The sequence below is a fragment of the Hippoglossus stenolepis genome, chromosome 2 (genome assembly GCF_022539355.2).
Source record: "Hippoglossus stenolepis isolate QCI-W04-F060 chromosome 2, HSTE1.2, whole genome shotgun sequence".
Classification (NCBI taxonomy): Eukaryota; Metazoa; Chordata; class Actinopteri; order Pleuronectiformes; family Pleuronectidae; genus Hippoglossus; species Hippoglossus stenolepis.
In genome coordinates this window covers 30,467,338-30,480,728 of record NC_061484.1, presented here as the reverse complement: position 1 = coordinate 30,480,728, position 13,391 = coordinate 30,467,338, and positions in this window count along the sequence as shown.

The following is a 13,391-nucleotide window of genomic DNA, read 5'->3' as shown; positions in this document are numbered from 1 at the left end:
CTGCCACCCGCAGCTGATCTTTGTCTGGATGCTCCTCACGTCCTGCAGGTAGAATCACCAAGGACGACATCACTGGGCAGCTGTGGGTGGGGTGGGGGGGGGTCGCTCAGCTTCATACCTCTGCTGGCGGCCTGAGGTCGTGGAGGCTCCCCCCCCCTGCCTCCACGCTGAGCTTCACCTGCAGGCAGCATCCCCCTCCCATAATCCCCCGGCTCCAGCCCCTTGTGTTTTTCTGTGGAGGTTTAAAAAAAGTTGATTTGTAGAATCATGACTGTTGCAGATTGAATCTTGCGATTATTTCTCATCACAATGAAAAATCTATATTTACTCTTGTGATATTCACTGAGCTTATCCAGTCCACTGCTCTAGTTCCAGGAAGGAGGAGCGGTGCAGGTGATGGATGGTGTATATAGGATATTGTGGGTGGGAATTGTCCCTCGACCCATCACCTCTGATTTAACTGAGGTCGACTGACGCCACGAGAAGTCAACAGTGTCCAATCGACTCATCTAACGTGAAGCCAAAGAGCCTTGATCGCCTCCTGGTGGCTGGCTGCAGTATAGGTCATAAAGCCTGCCTCATCCATGTTAACAGATGGGACCTGGGCCAAATTAAAAAGTTCTTATCACACTAATGTTTGTTCAAGTGTTCATGTTTCTGATCACTTTGGTTTTAAATAGTTATTCGATGATATAAAAACAGGCTGAGACTGACTCCTGATTGGTCGAGCAGGTGTATTGGTGTGTGTGTGTGTGTGAACGCATGGTGAATCAGGACGAGTCACTAATCCCATCAGTGTTTAATGACCTGATCCTGATGTTCCGGGCTTCATTATATCAGAGGAATCAGATTTGGTTCTCCCATGTTTTCTCTTTCTTGTGCTCTCGCTGTGTGGGAATTGGTTTCCCGGCAATTTATTTTTCTATTAGCGGTGCCGTGTGAAGCGTGATTGGGCGGCGGGCCGCGGGCCGGCGAGGTGGGGGGGCTGCTCGGCCCGATAAGAGGACGGATCCTCAGCTCAGCCACTCGCTGCTCTGATTGGATGAAGATATGGAGCAGAGGATGACCCCTGACATGACGAAGTCCGCTGGGTCTGCTTGTGGATCTTGAGATTCATCGTTGTGTTTTCGGACTTTGGCCTCTTGTTTTCCTTGTGTTTGGTTTTCACGTCCCTGCACCAGCGACACCCGGTGGCCGGAGGTATTATGTTTTCAGGTTGTCCGTCCGTTTCGCTCTTGTCAACACGATATCTCAAGAACGCCGCGGAGGAATTTCTTCAAATTTTGTGAAAACGTTCACTTGGACACAAAGATGTTGGTGGTTGAAGGTCAAAGGTCAAGGTCACTGTGACCTCATGTTCTTGTGAATGAGATATGTAAGAAACATCCCAAGGGAACAGAGCTCAACCGCCGGAAGACTTTAATTATCAGGAATAATATTTTAACCATCCATGGTAGACTTACACAGTGTTATATTTTCCTGTAGAAGCCACAAGTCCATTCGATATCAATTCAGTTCTAATAAAAAGGTTTTTGATTTGTGAGGTCAAGGAGAAATACGACATGACTTGATGGTGTGTGTGTGTTTGATGGTTTGTGTGTATGACGGTGTCTGTGTGTATGACGTTGTGTGTGTGTGTGACGTGTGGGTGTTTGACGGTGTGTGTGTGTGTGTGACGTGTGTGTGTTTGTGTGTGTGTGTTTGACGGTGTGTGTGTGTGTGTGTGTTTGTTGGTGTGTGTGTGTTTGACGGTGTGTGTGTGTGTGTGTGTTTGACGGTGTGTGTGTGTGTTTGTCGGTGTGTGTGTTTGACGGTGTGTGTGTGTGTTTGTCGGTGTGTGTGTGTGTGTGTGTGTTTGACGGTGTGTGTTGTGTGTGTGTGTGTGTGTTTGTGTGTGTGTGTGTATGACGGTGTGTGTGTGTATGACGTTGTGTGTGTGTGTGACGTGTGGGTGTTTGACGGTGTGTGTGTGTGTGTGTGACGTGTGGGTGTTTGACGGTGTGTGTGTTTGACGGTGTGTGTGTGTGTGTTTGTCGGTGTGTGTGTGTTTGACGGTGTGTGTGTGTGTTTGTCGGTGTGTGTGTGTGTGTGTGTGTTTGACGGTGTGTGTGTGTGTTTGTCGGTGTGTGTGTGTTTGACGGTGTGTGTGTGTGTTTGTCGGTGTGTGTGTGTGTGTGTGTGTGTGTTGACGGTGTGTGTGTGTGTGTGTGTGTGTGTGTGTTTGTCGGTGTGTGTGTGTTTGACGGTGTGTGTGTGTGTTTGTCGGTGTGTGTGTGTTTGTCGGTGTGTGTGTGTTTGTCGGTGTGTGTGTGTTTGACGGTGTGTGACAAAGTGAACGAGCTTCATAGGACTGAAAACTCCGAACTAAACCTGAAGTTCCCTTCGTAGTTCAGTCTCAGGACGGACGTTAATGGTCCGAGCTACACAGGCAGGGATAAAAAAGAATGGTTACTGGTTTGTTTTAACCACAGACTGTAAATAAAGATGGACGACACGTCTCCACTTCCTCCTGAAGTGAAGCCTGACATCTGGTCCTGGTGACGTCATTGAGGTCCCGCTACACACTCGACCAATCGTGAGTCAGTCTCAGCTGTCAATCATTCACTTTTTTTAAATGTCAAATAACTGACATTGGTCGCATCAAAATATTTGTTAACTGCTGGAGAAACATTTTTTTAATTTGTACCTCCACCAACGAGAGGATGTTTGTTTGTTGACCTGATTACGAACATGATTAAAAACAGTCAACAGATCCTCATGAAACTTGGTGGAAGAGCCTGAGATGTGTCGGAGAAGAACTCATTCAGGTTTGGTGTTGACCAGGGGGCGGGTCCAGGATTTATTTTTTCACTCAAACATTGTGAGATGCGATGTTGATCAGACATATTTAGAGGACGGATATTCACGAGTGTGAGGGATCGCAGCTAAATATTGAATGTGCAGATATTGTCTGTGATGAAGCTCCAGGTTCTCGGTCCTGATGTAGACATCTTGGTGTCACCTTGACAAAGACCTCACCTTAAATAATAATCACTTTATTATTATTACAATTCTCTCTTCACCTGCTGAGCAACAATGTCCACATAATTGACAGCTCGTGCAAAACGCAGTAGCCTCGACTTCGCTTCATGTTTTCATTGACTTTTAAGGCCCGTTTCTTCTGGACTTGCACCTCAGTACATTTCAGATCTTTTGTCGTAACCTGTTCACCATCCGTCAGTCCTGAGGACCAGAGAAGACCCGGCCTTTTCTGTTAGAGCGCCCCCCCTCTGTGGAACTATCTCCCTGAGGATCCTTCTGACAAACTCCTTCTGCTCCTTTAAATCTGTCCTAAAGACAGTTTGAAAGGTGTGCTTCCTCCTCCTTATCTTGTTTTTATCCGTTTCTCGTTACATTTTTGTATTTGTTCTCTAACGTTGTGTGAACTTCAAATTGCTTTTAATTGTTTCCTATTGTCCATCTTCAATTTTTAATTTTTAACTTGTAAAGCAACTTTTCACTGTTTTTAAAATGTATTTGTTGCTGGTTTGATCACAGTCACTGTAACGATCAACAGAAAGACAGAACTCACACACGGAATTATAAACAACGCTCTCATGTAATTATGTATTTAGAAAATTATAAAATAACCATTAAAACAAAGATTTAATGTTTTCCAGGTCTTAAATATATTTTGATGTTTAACAGAAAAATATAACTCAACCACTTGTAAAGTATATTTCTGTTGTTTATTGTAATTTGAGAAAACAGAAAAAAAACAATGTTACATTGGCCATAAAATTGCAGTGAAAAAACTTAAGAATAGCTGTTTTTTACAGTGTAGTTCTGTAGAGGTCCAACATGTCTCCACACGAAGGAGACGCAGTGACACAGGCGTGCAGTGAGCAGGATTATCCCACAGGGGGCAGTACGTAGCCTCGGCCCATTTCTCTCCGTCCTCAGGCTGGAATCATTCGTCAGACATAATAAGAGAAGCATTTATAGTCATATCCTCGTAATAAAGGAGGCGTCTCTTTGTCCTTTTTCATTCAACACATTGTCACAACCCAGAGCCTTAATCCTGCAAACTGACGGACAGTTGCATCCTGGGAAAAGAGCCGCATGCCATTGTTTGAGTCAAATCTGTTAAGCCCTAATTCTTTGTGGGCATTTGCATACTCGGAAGTATTCTTTGACTGAAGGGCCAAATCCTCCTTGTGTGTGATGCGAGGCATTTTTAGTATCATTTGTGAAGTATCTACATGCACTATTAGCGCTGCATAATACCTCCGTATAAAACAGCCGCATAATCTCGCAGATAAGGGTTTTTCTAAAGCGTCGCATTACGTCGGGATGAAACGCTGCAATTTCAAGCGGATTCAAACGGGCTCAAATGTCAACAGAAATGTCAAGTGGCTCCGCAGTGACGGGAAGCCGGAATGCTTTTCTTTCTATCTTTTATCGTTTCCATCACCCGCCTGATTCCTCAAATTTACCTCCTGGTTGAAAGGCTCAGACGATGTACCGGCCCTCTCCCCTCTCCCGTCTCACTCCTTCTGTCCCTCCGTCTCTCCCACTCGTCCTCGTCGTCTCGACTTTGCCTCCTCCAGCAGAGTTTCTTTGGCTCGCTGATAAACTGTTTGTTATCTGTGCTTGCGCTCGGCACAGTGTGCTTCACACGTTCACACCCTCCACAGGCCTTTTCTCTGCCGCTCTCTGGAGTCCGTCTGCACCAGCTCCGATAAGATTGTCGGGTGGAGATGGCAGATGGAGAACCGGGGAGTGAAGGTGCGTTCTGGAAAAACTGTGACAAACCTTCAGCTTCTACCTTCAACACATGACGTTACGTTGACTTTATTGTCTTAGATTAAAAATCTTCCTGAATGGAATGTACCGACCCCCCTGACCGTCTTCTCCGATCATTAACATTTAAATCCTCTGACGGTTGTTGAGGGTGAAGATCAACGATCACTATGACGACATGCATTCATTCATCATCTACTACACGTAATCTATAAGGATCGCACGGGGGCTGGAGCCAATAGCAGCTGGCATTGGTCAAGAAGCAGAGGAGTTTGGTCCTTGTCCCATTGGCTAACATGGAGGAGGCAGGGATTCTGACCTTTACCGAAACCAGCCACCAGGAGGAGATTGATATGATGTGGCTTCACTTTTGGGAGCTGTCTTGTCGTCCATCTTTATTTACTGTCTTCGCTCCTCACGTCTTTATCGCTCACGTCAACCGACTTCCTGCTTCTTTCCATCGCCTGCCTTCGGCCTCTCGTCTCACAACCCTCAGGAAACTGCTCAGTGCTGTTCACTCAGGTTTCTCTAGGGACGTCTCAGACAAACCATCGGTGAGTTCAGGTTTTTATCTCTTCAACTTCCTTTTGGTGAAGCTTCATGTCCCCAGATCTCAGCCGTCGACTTAGGGAGTGAACAGTTACTGTAACTGAGAGAAATGATGCAGAAAACTGCAAAAATAAACTGGAATAGTTCTTTAGGATTTAAGGTTTAGCCTGACTGAGCCTTTATCTGTCTCGTATTCAGCTAAAGCTCATGCACAGTAACGTGCACGGCCTTGGCCCCTCTTCAGATTTGGCGTCTTTGTTGTGAAGGATGTTTCACCGTGTTGCACCATCACTTTTTCTCTCCCCTTCGTTCCAATGTCACACAGTTAAAGTGGGAGACGGAGGAATCTGCGGCCGCTCTGCATCTGTTCTCCAGCCGCTGTTTGTCTGTTTGTTTTGTTCTTTCCTCTTGTGTGTTTAACGTGAAAAGAGCTGCAGCACGAAGGGAAAACAAGCCCTCGGAGACCGGGGGGAGGAGGAGGAGGATGAAATGACAACACCAGGAAGGAAAGGAGGCGCGGGAATAAGCTGCGATTAAACCGCAAGACAATCAAATTGCAGAGATGAGAAAAAGGAGAGGGAGAAAAAAACAACATACTCAACAACGCAAGCAAATAAAACAGACAAACAGGGAAATGCTGCGTGTTTGAGAAAAGACCCTGGTGAAGGCAAATTACAGGCAAAGAGAAGCTGATTAGTTCCGTTAGAAACGAGAAGACGAGAAACGAGAAACACTTCAGAGACGAGAACAAAGGCCACGTCTTCGGTTTCCAGATTGTCCTCTAACCCTCGCCGGTTAGCAGGAGACGCCACACTTCCTACAAGACGGTATTAGGGACATGTCACAGGAATAAAAATTCAGACATTTATTACAATTTAGTTCTTAGTTCTCATACAATTCCGACTTTCCTTGTAATTTAAGAATCTAAACTTTAATCTCATAATATTTCAACATTAAACTCGTAATATTACAAGTTCCTTCCCAATTACGACTTTGTTCTAAAAATTACTTTTTCTTACTTTCGATACTTAACGTAAGACCTGAACTCTGCTGCTTGTCCGAAGAGTCTGAGTCTTTTATCCCGTGAACACAACACTGACGTATAAAGTCGATAAACTTAAAGTTTCTCGTCTGTGGAAGTTTTGTGAAAATGTCGTGATTGGTGAAACTCGTGGGAAAATATAAGGACTGGTCAAATTTGAGAAAATGTTACAGTGACTGGACAAAATGACGCTTTCACGCAGAATTAACAGATTTGTTGAATTTAAACTGTGATCGCGACATTACGACAGAGTAACTGTAAAACTTTTACGGAGAAACATTGATTAGAGTTTCACGATGATTCAACCTTCTCTCTGAGAATAAATCCTGCTTCAGTTCTTTATCTCTGGGTTTGGTCTCCACCACCTCCTGAGGGAAGCATCAGGCTCATTGGCTGCTAAAAGCTGCTCCACCTCCATCAGCTGCTCTCGGACACATGGAATCATTATGGGTTTTTCATTTTGGAGGCTGAAGCTGCTCAGAGTTTCTCAGAGGTAATTGTACGTGGTTTTTATAGCGATTTCTTAGAAGGCCAGAGTAAAAATAAAACTCATTGATTGGCTGAAGCTCTGTAGTTACAGTATTGTTCTCCATTTTAGAAGAGCGTTATATAATTAGCTCGTTACATTAGGCTAAAATGAGCTATTATCGTTATAGTTAACACTCGAACATGAAAAGAACGCAGTTTATCTGAATGTGCAGCTCATGAATAAATTTGACGTGGATTCCTCTGCAGCGTCCCTCTTGTCCCTCGTCTGTCCGTCCCGTCTCTCGCCGCTCTCTGGTTTTTGTCTCGTTCCAGCTCGGCGGCTCTTTGACGTCCTGACATCGAGGCTTTTATGACGGATGAAGACTTTTTAACTGCCTCTGTGTGGAGGCAGCGGACTGGCTCCTCTTAATTAGCACTTTGTCTCTGCTTAGCTGTGACCTTCTCTCCTCTGCACTTTGGCCAAATTGACTCCAGCTCGGCTGTTGTGTGTTTCCTCTTTGTCACACGGCTGCTGGTGCGTGGCTCTGCTCCGGCTGCTCCTCCTGCAGGTTCCACTCCTCCGGCCTATATGGTCATAGTTTCACCTCCATTCAGATGGTCACACAAATATGGTGACGTCTCACACAAGCACATTACGTAACGGAAAACATGAATGCAAAAGACACAACACAACAAAAAAAGCTGCAATACAACTACACAAGCCTCAACACGACCACACTACACAAGCCACAATGTGACGACACTACACAAGCCTCAACACGACCACACAAGCCTCAACGCGACCACACAAGCCTCAACACGACCACACAAGCCTTAACACAACCACACAAACCTCAACACTACACTACACAAGCCTCAACACGACCACACAAGCTACAACACGACCACACAAGCCTCAACACAACCACACAAACCTCAACACAACCACACAAACCTCAACACTACACTACACAAGCCTCAACACGACCACACAAGCTACAACACGACCACACAAGCCTCAACACAACCACACAAACCTCAACACAACCACACAAACCTCAACACAACCACACAAACCTCAACACTACACTACACAAGCCTCAACACGACCACACAAGCTACAACACGACCACACAAGCCTCAACACAACCACACAAGCCACAACATGACCACACAAGCCTCAACACAACCACACAAGCCACAACACGACCACACAAGCCTCAACACAACCACACAAACCTCAACACTACACTCACAGCCTCAACACAACCACACAAGCCTCAACACGACCACACAAGCTACAACGCGACCACACAAGCCACACACAGGCCCGACCATGACTTTCCTGCTCGGAGACCCTCTACAACCACCGCCTCCTCCACTTGGAGAATCAGAGATGACCTTTGCATGAATAAAGTCAAAGAGGATTAAGAGGAGACCTTCGCAATGTCGGCTGAGGGGAGAAGCGGGTGCATCCTCCTCTGGAACGTGGTTTGAGTGTCGATGTCTCCACCCGCCTGAAGGCCACGCTGTGTGGGCCGGAGCATGTGGTGCGTTTACGAGGAGGCTGCAGGAAAACAAAGAAACGCACTTTCAGGAGACGTGAGGAAACACAGATTTAAATATGAGAAATGAAAAACGCTCGGGTGCCGTCACTCGCTCGCCAACGTCACCGGAGCTGATCTCTGGTTAATGTCCTCGTCGGATTCACGTCGTGCTTCTATCTCATCCATACGTTACCAGATGATATAAAACTATAAACGACCCGTCCGTCGTGCTGCCAGGACTCAAACACTTTACGTTTCAGCTGTCGGGATTAATGGAATCCCATTGTGTCGTTATTCCCTGTGCAGCTCCCGATCATCTGCAGCTGATAAACTCCAAGAAGAGTCAAGAAGCTGAGATTAAATCAGAAAGACAAGGAACACTTTGAATATCAAACTGAATTCAAATCCTTTTATTGTGAAAAGGCTTGACTACAACAATGTACATTTAAAAAGACCAGCTGAATTTGAGTGTGTGTGTGTGTGTGTGTGTGTGTGTGTGTGTGTGTGTGTGTGTGTGTGTGTGTGTGTGTGTGAGGTCCAGGTATTACTCGTGTTGTGGGGACCTAAGTCTGTTTATAAAGTCACGTTATGGGGACAAAAAGCAGGTCCTCATATCACAAATCATTACATTGGAAGGTGAAGACATGTTTTCGGTTAAGGTAAGGGTTAGGGGTAAGGTTAGCTGCAACATGACACTTCACCACTAGATGTCACTACATTGTGTGTGTGTGTTTCTTCACGTGGGATCCAGTGAAAAGTCGTATTGTCACGACTTCTTCCCTCTCAGCACCAGATCTGCCTGACGAGGAACCAGACCCACAAAATCTAAAAAATAAAACACTGTCTTTAAGAGTCTCTCTGCAGACCGGGGCATCGCTGAAAAAGTTTCCAAGATCATTTACCAGAAAAACAAAAGGGGAAGAGAGGAGTGTAGCGCGGGCTCAGCCCCGAGGATTACTCTCCTCGTGTTACATGGATTAGCAGCAGTCCAACCTTTGACTCCTGTTAGGGACGACTTGACTTGTGGCTCTGTTCGGGGGGGGGAGGGGCCTCAGTCATTATTATGGTATGTGCACATGATTCTCAGTCAGGGCAGAAATACACTGAAGGGTCCTTTCAGTGTCTGGGCCCTTCAGGGGCCACACTGGTACAGATGTAGTAGATTTGAAGTAGAGGCCCCGCTGCAGTACGTGCCAATACTTAATGACTTAAAGGGTATTAGGTAAATAATAATTAATAACATTTATAATATCATTACATGAAAACACATCTTGTCAGTGTAGTAATATCACTACATTATTTCACATCTTATTCCCAATTACCCACACGTGTACTGGTACGTAGTACTTAGTACAAAACATCACACCGTAACACCGGAGTATTTACGTCACAGAAAAATAACAAATACAATAAACTTGACCAAGAAATAACCCATTAATTTTTTACATTTTATTTAAACTAATTTATTGCATTGAAACTGAAGAGAAAAGCATTGAGCTGATTGGGGGTCAGGGTCAGATAAACACACTGCATGTGTCCCCACCTCCTCCCACTATCCAGAAAGGTCAGGAAACAGCTTCCACACACACAGTGCTCGTAAACACAAAGTGATAAACGTTGTGTGACACAGACAACCACACAAAATGTCACTTTTCCACGTGAACCTGTAAAGTCATCAGATCAACACTTTATTTTCTCTCCTCGGTCGGATGCAGAAAAGCAGCGAACATCACTCGTCTCTTTTTTCTGAGCTCTTTTCTACTCGACTTCAGATGATGTGAGTTTCGACTCCTTCATGTTTTCAGTCAACAGACATGGAGCAAGAATAGCACAGGTGTGTGTGTGTGTGTGTGTGTGTGTGTGTGTGTGTGTGTGTGTGTGTGTGTGTGTGTGTGTGTGTGTGTGTGTGTGTGTGTGTGTGTGTGTGTGTGTGTGTGTGTGTGCACGCTCTGTTCTGGTGTTAAGTCCCTACAGATCTCTCAAACACCCGTGCACATGTGTATAGAAACCATTTACAAAGCCCTGTGTAATCTTCCTTTTTACTGCGCTCTTAGTTTCATCTGCAGGGGATTACTGTACCACTTTTTGTGTGGAGTCTGCAAAAGGAGGAGGGACGTACAAAATGGCGGAAAAAGGAAAACAAATTGTAGCGTAATCTCTGCAGAGAAAGGACGACTGAGCGAGGGAGTCCCCAGACCCTCCATCTTTTTTCTTTTTCTGGGCCAGAAAATCCCATAATCCTCCATGTTTGATGTCTCAAAGCTAATGGCGTTTATTAGGGCAGCCCAAAAGGCGCTTTGTCCGCGGCGTGGCTGCCGTTGAGGTTTTGAATGACATTGCGGGGAGAGAGCTGGTAACTTTAGCTTAATCTGGGCTTATCCGGCCCCGATGCATGCACAGGTGTGTGGCCCTTAAGCTCAGAGGAGGCCGGGCGCTCCTGTGCGAGCCAAAGATCAGTCGTGCTCCAGGGGCCGAACAGGGCCAGAGGAACACACACTGCACCTTTAACCCAGGAGACTTCAGACCCCTCACCAACCAAAATACCCATTATCACATTTTAATTAAAGGGCCGCTCGATAAGATATGAGCAACCTTTTCCTGCTGAATCAGTTTACATGAAGCGACTCGAGCAGGGCGAGTTATTTGGAGGATTTCTGCTTCGGCCTTTTGCTTTGTGCGATATTCAGTTCAGGTGTTTTCATGTGACAAACAGCCCCGACACCTCGTGAGGCTGCTCTTGTTAACCTGCCGTCATCAGTGATGGTAGCGTTCATATCCTGGCTTCATGTCTGGACAGTGGGAGGAAGTGGAGACACGTCGTCCATCTTTATTGACAGTTTATGGGTTAGACACTGGTTGACCCCAGATAAGACTCAGGACCTTGTCTTACACTCGATGCAAAGCAGTTTGAAGTGCAACACAAATGTCTCTGCTAGTTTCAGACATTCAGATATCCCACATTGTTCAGATGTCAAAGCGAGTGTGTTGGTGTGAGCATGGGGTGCAGGTCTGGTGCAGGTCTGGTGCAGGTCAGGTGCAGGTCAGGTGCAGGTCTGGTGCAGGTCTGGTGCAGGTCTGGTGCAGGTCAGGTGCAGGTCTGGTGCAGGTCTGGTGCAGGTCTGGTGTGTAGTCTGTGCTCCAGTATTTCACTGTAAATTTAAGGCTAATTATCAACATACCAGTAACATGCAGGTGAACAACAAACAAAGACGTGTTGATCCGTGTGCCTGGCTCAGCGACCATTTTTGACAAAACTCCATTTGTGTGGACGAGAGGCTCAAACGCAGAGGAAAGAATAAATCGAGCGAAATCTCCGTTTATCATTCTGTTGTGTTTGACGCCTGCGTTTCCCTCGGGATCAATAAAGTATATATTGTGGACAGGGTGCTTCTCTAATCACACTTTTTTTTACCTCAGTTTTAAAAACGAGATATTCTGTAAATGACTCCACACCTCGTTTCTGTTTCTCATTTGCCAGCAGCCAATTGGAGGAGAATGACATTGCTGCTGCTTCTGAATGGCGAAAGCTTCCTGACCAAGGACTGCTGACTCTACTTATTGGATTTTCAAGCCACTCCTTCAATAAAAAGAATGAATTTCCCATAATTTAATAACAGAAATCAAGGCCAGCGGCCCAGTGATCCATAAACACTACGATGATGAGGTCATCTCTGCCTGCACGCCCGGCACATGATGCCGTAGCACCGCCGGCTTCAGACCTGCATCAGCCTGAGTAAACAGCCAAAATGACATTGTGTTCAATTATCAGATTTAAATACAGTACGTTGGATTATGTGATATATTTGGAAACCTGAGGGCGAGGAGAGGAGAAAACGCTAACGAGATAAATTTAGAGATCAAAGATGAGATCAAAGATGTACAGTGAACAAAGTTTTATCTGCGTGTTGTCCAAGGCCACAGAGATCATCTCCCAGTTTCACGCCGCTGGGCGTTGCCACTGTTCTCACCCATAAACCCCCCATGATGCGTCCAAACCCTGCATTTGATCGGCCTTCAAATAACATGCTTCATGCTGCAGGAGGGAATCTGCCCTCTCTGCCCTGCAGTCACGCTCCCTGTGGATTCCCTGTTTGTCTTTTCCTCTTCCCACAGAGGGAGACGTTTGCATGGGCTGAAACAACACACACACCAAAACACACTTTCTGTCAGGTAGGAAAATGTCTCCGCATCATAAACACCTCAAATGCTGCCGTCACAACTCAAAGCTGCTTTGCACCATTTTAGGGCGAAGTGAGATGATTTCCCCTCCTCGGGTCACAGCGCGTGTGCAGGGACGACCAACAGGGGGCGTCAGCTGGCAGCTGAACGTGAACGAGCCAGAGCTGCTGCTTTAACGCTCGTTACGCTGAGGACGCTCAGTGCAGCCACATCACTGACCTGAGCCAGATCACGGTCTCTGAGAGGATTCGAACCTGCAGCACATCCTCCAGCGTATGACGACATGAGTAAACAATACATGGATATGTGACACACACACACACACACACACACACTGAATCCAAAGTAAACAAAATGAACAAACATCTATTAAACTGTTGAGATAATATTTCATCATGTCTCTGCTTCAAACTATTATAAAGTATGTTTTTTCCAAAAGATCTCTGCATTATATCTTTAGAAATTCACGAAAATGGTGAAAAATGTCTCACAATTTTAAAGAAAGTGGAAAACATATCTGGATTTACACCTTTAAACGAGTCCAACGCTCCAGAAGTGGATGAGTTCTTCCTTGTTTTATTAAAATCAGTTCAGTAGCTTCTGTGTTTTCCTGTTAAAAGTAATTTCATTAGACAGTTCCTCCGTCTCGTGACATTAAACACGACTCAGAAAACAGTCGACTGCTTTTATTTAGTGGGTTTCGCTGCGTTTAAAAATCCTGCTCATTGTGGAGTAAAAGAGGTTTAAGTAACAGTAAGCCACTGTTTCAGTTGGCAAACTCTAACCATAACTTAACCATATTTTATCAGCCATCAGTCTTTTAA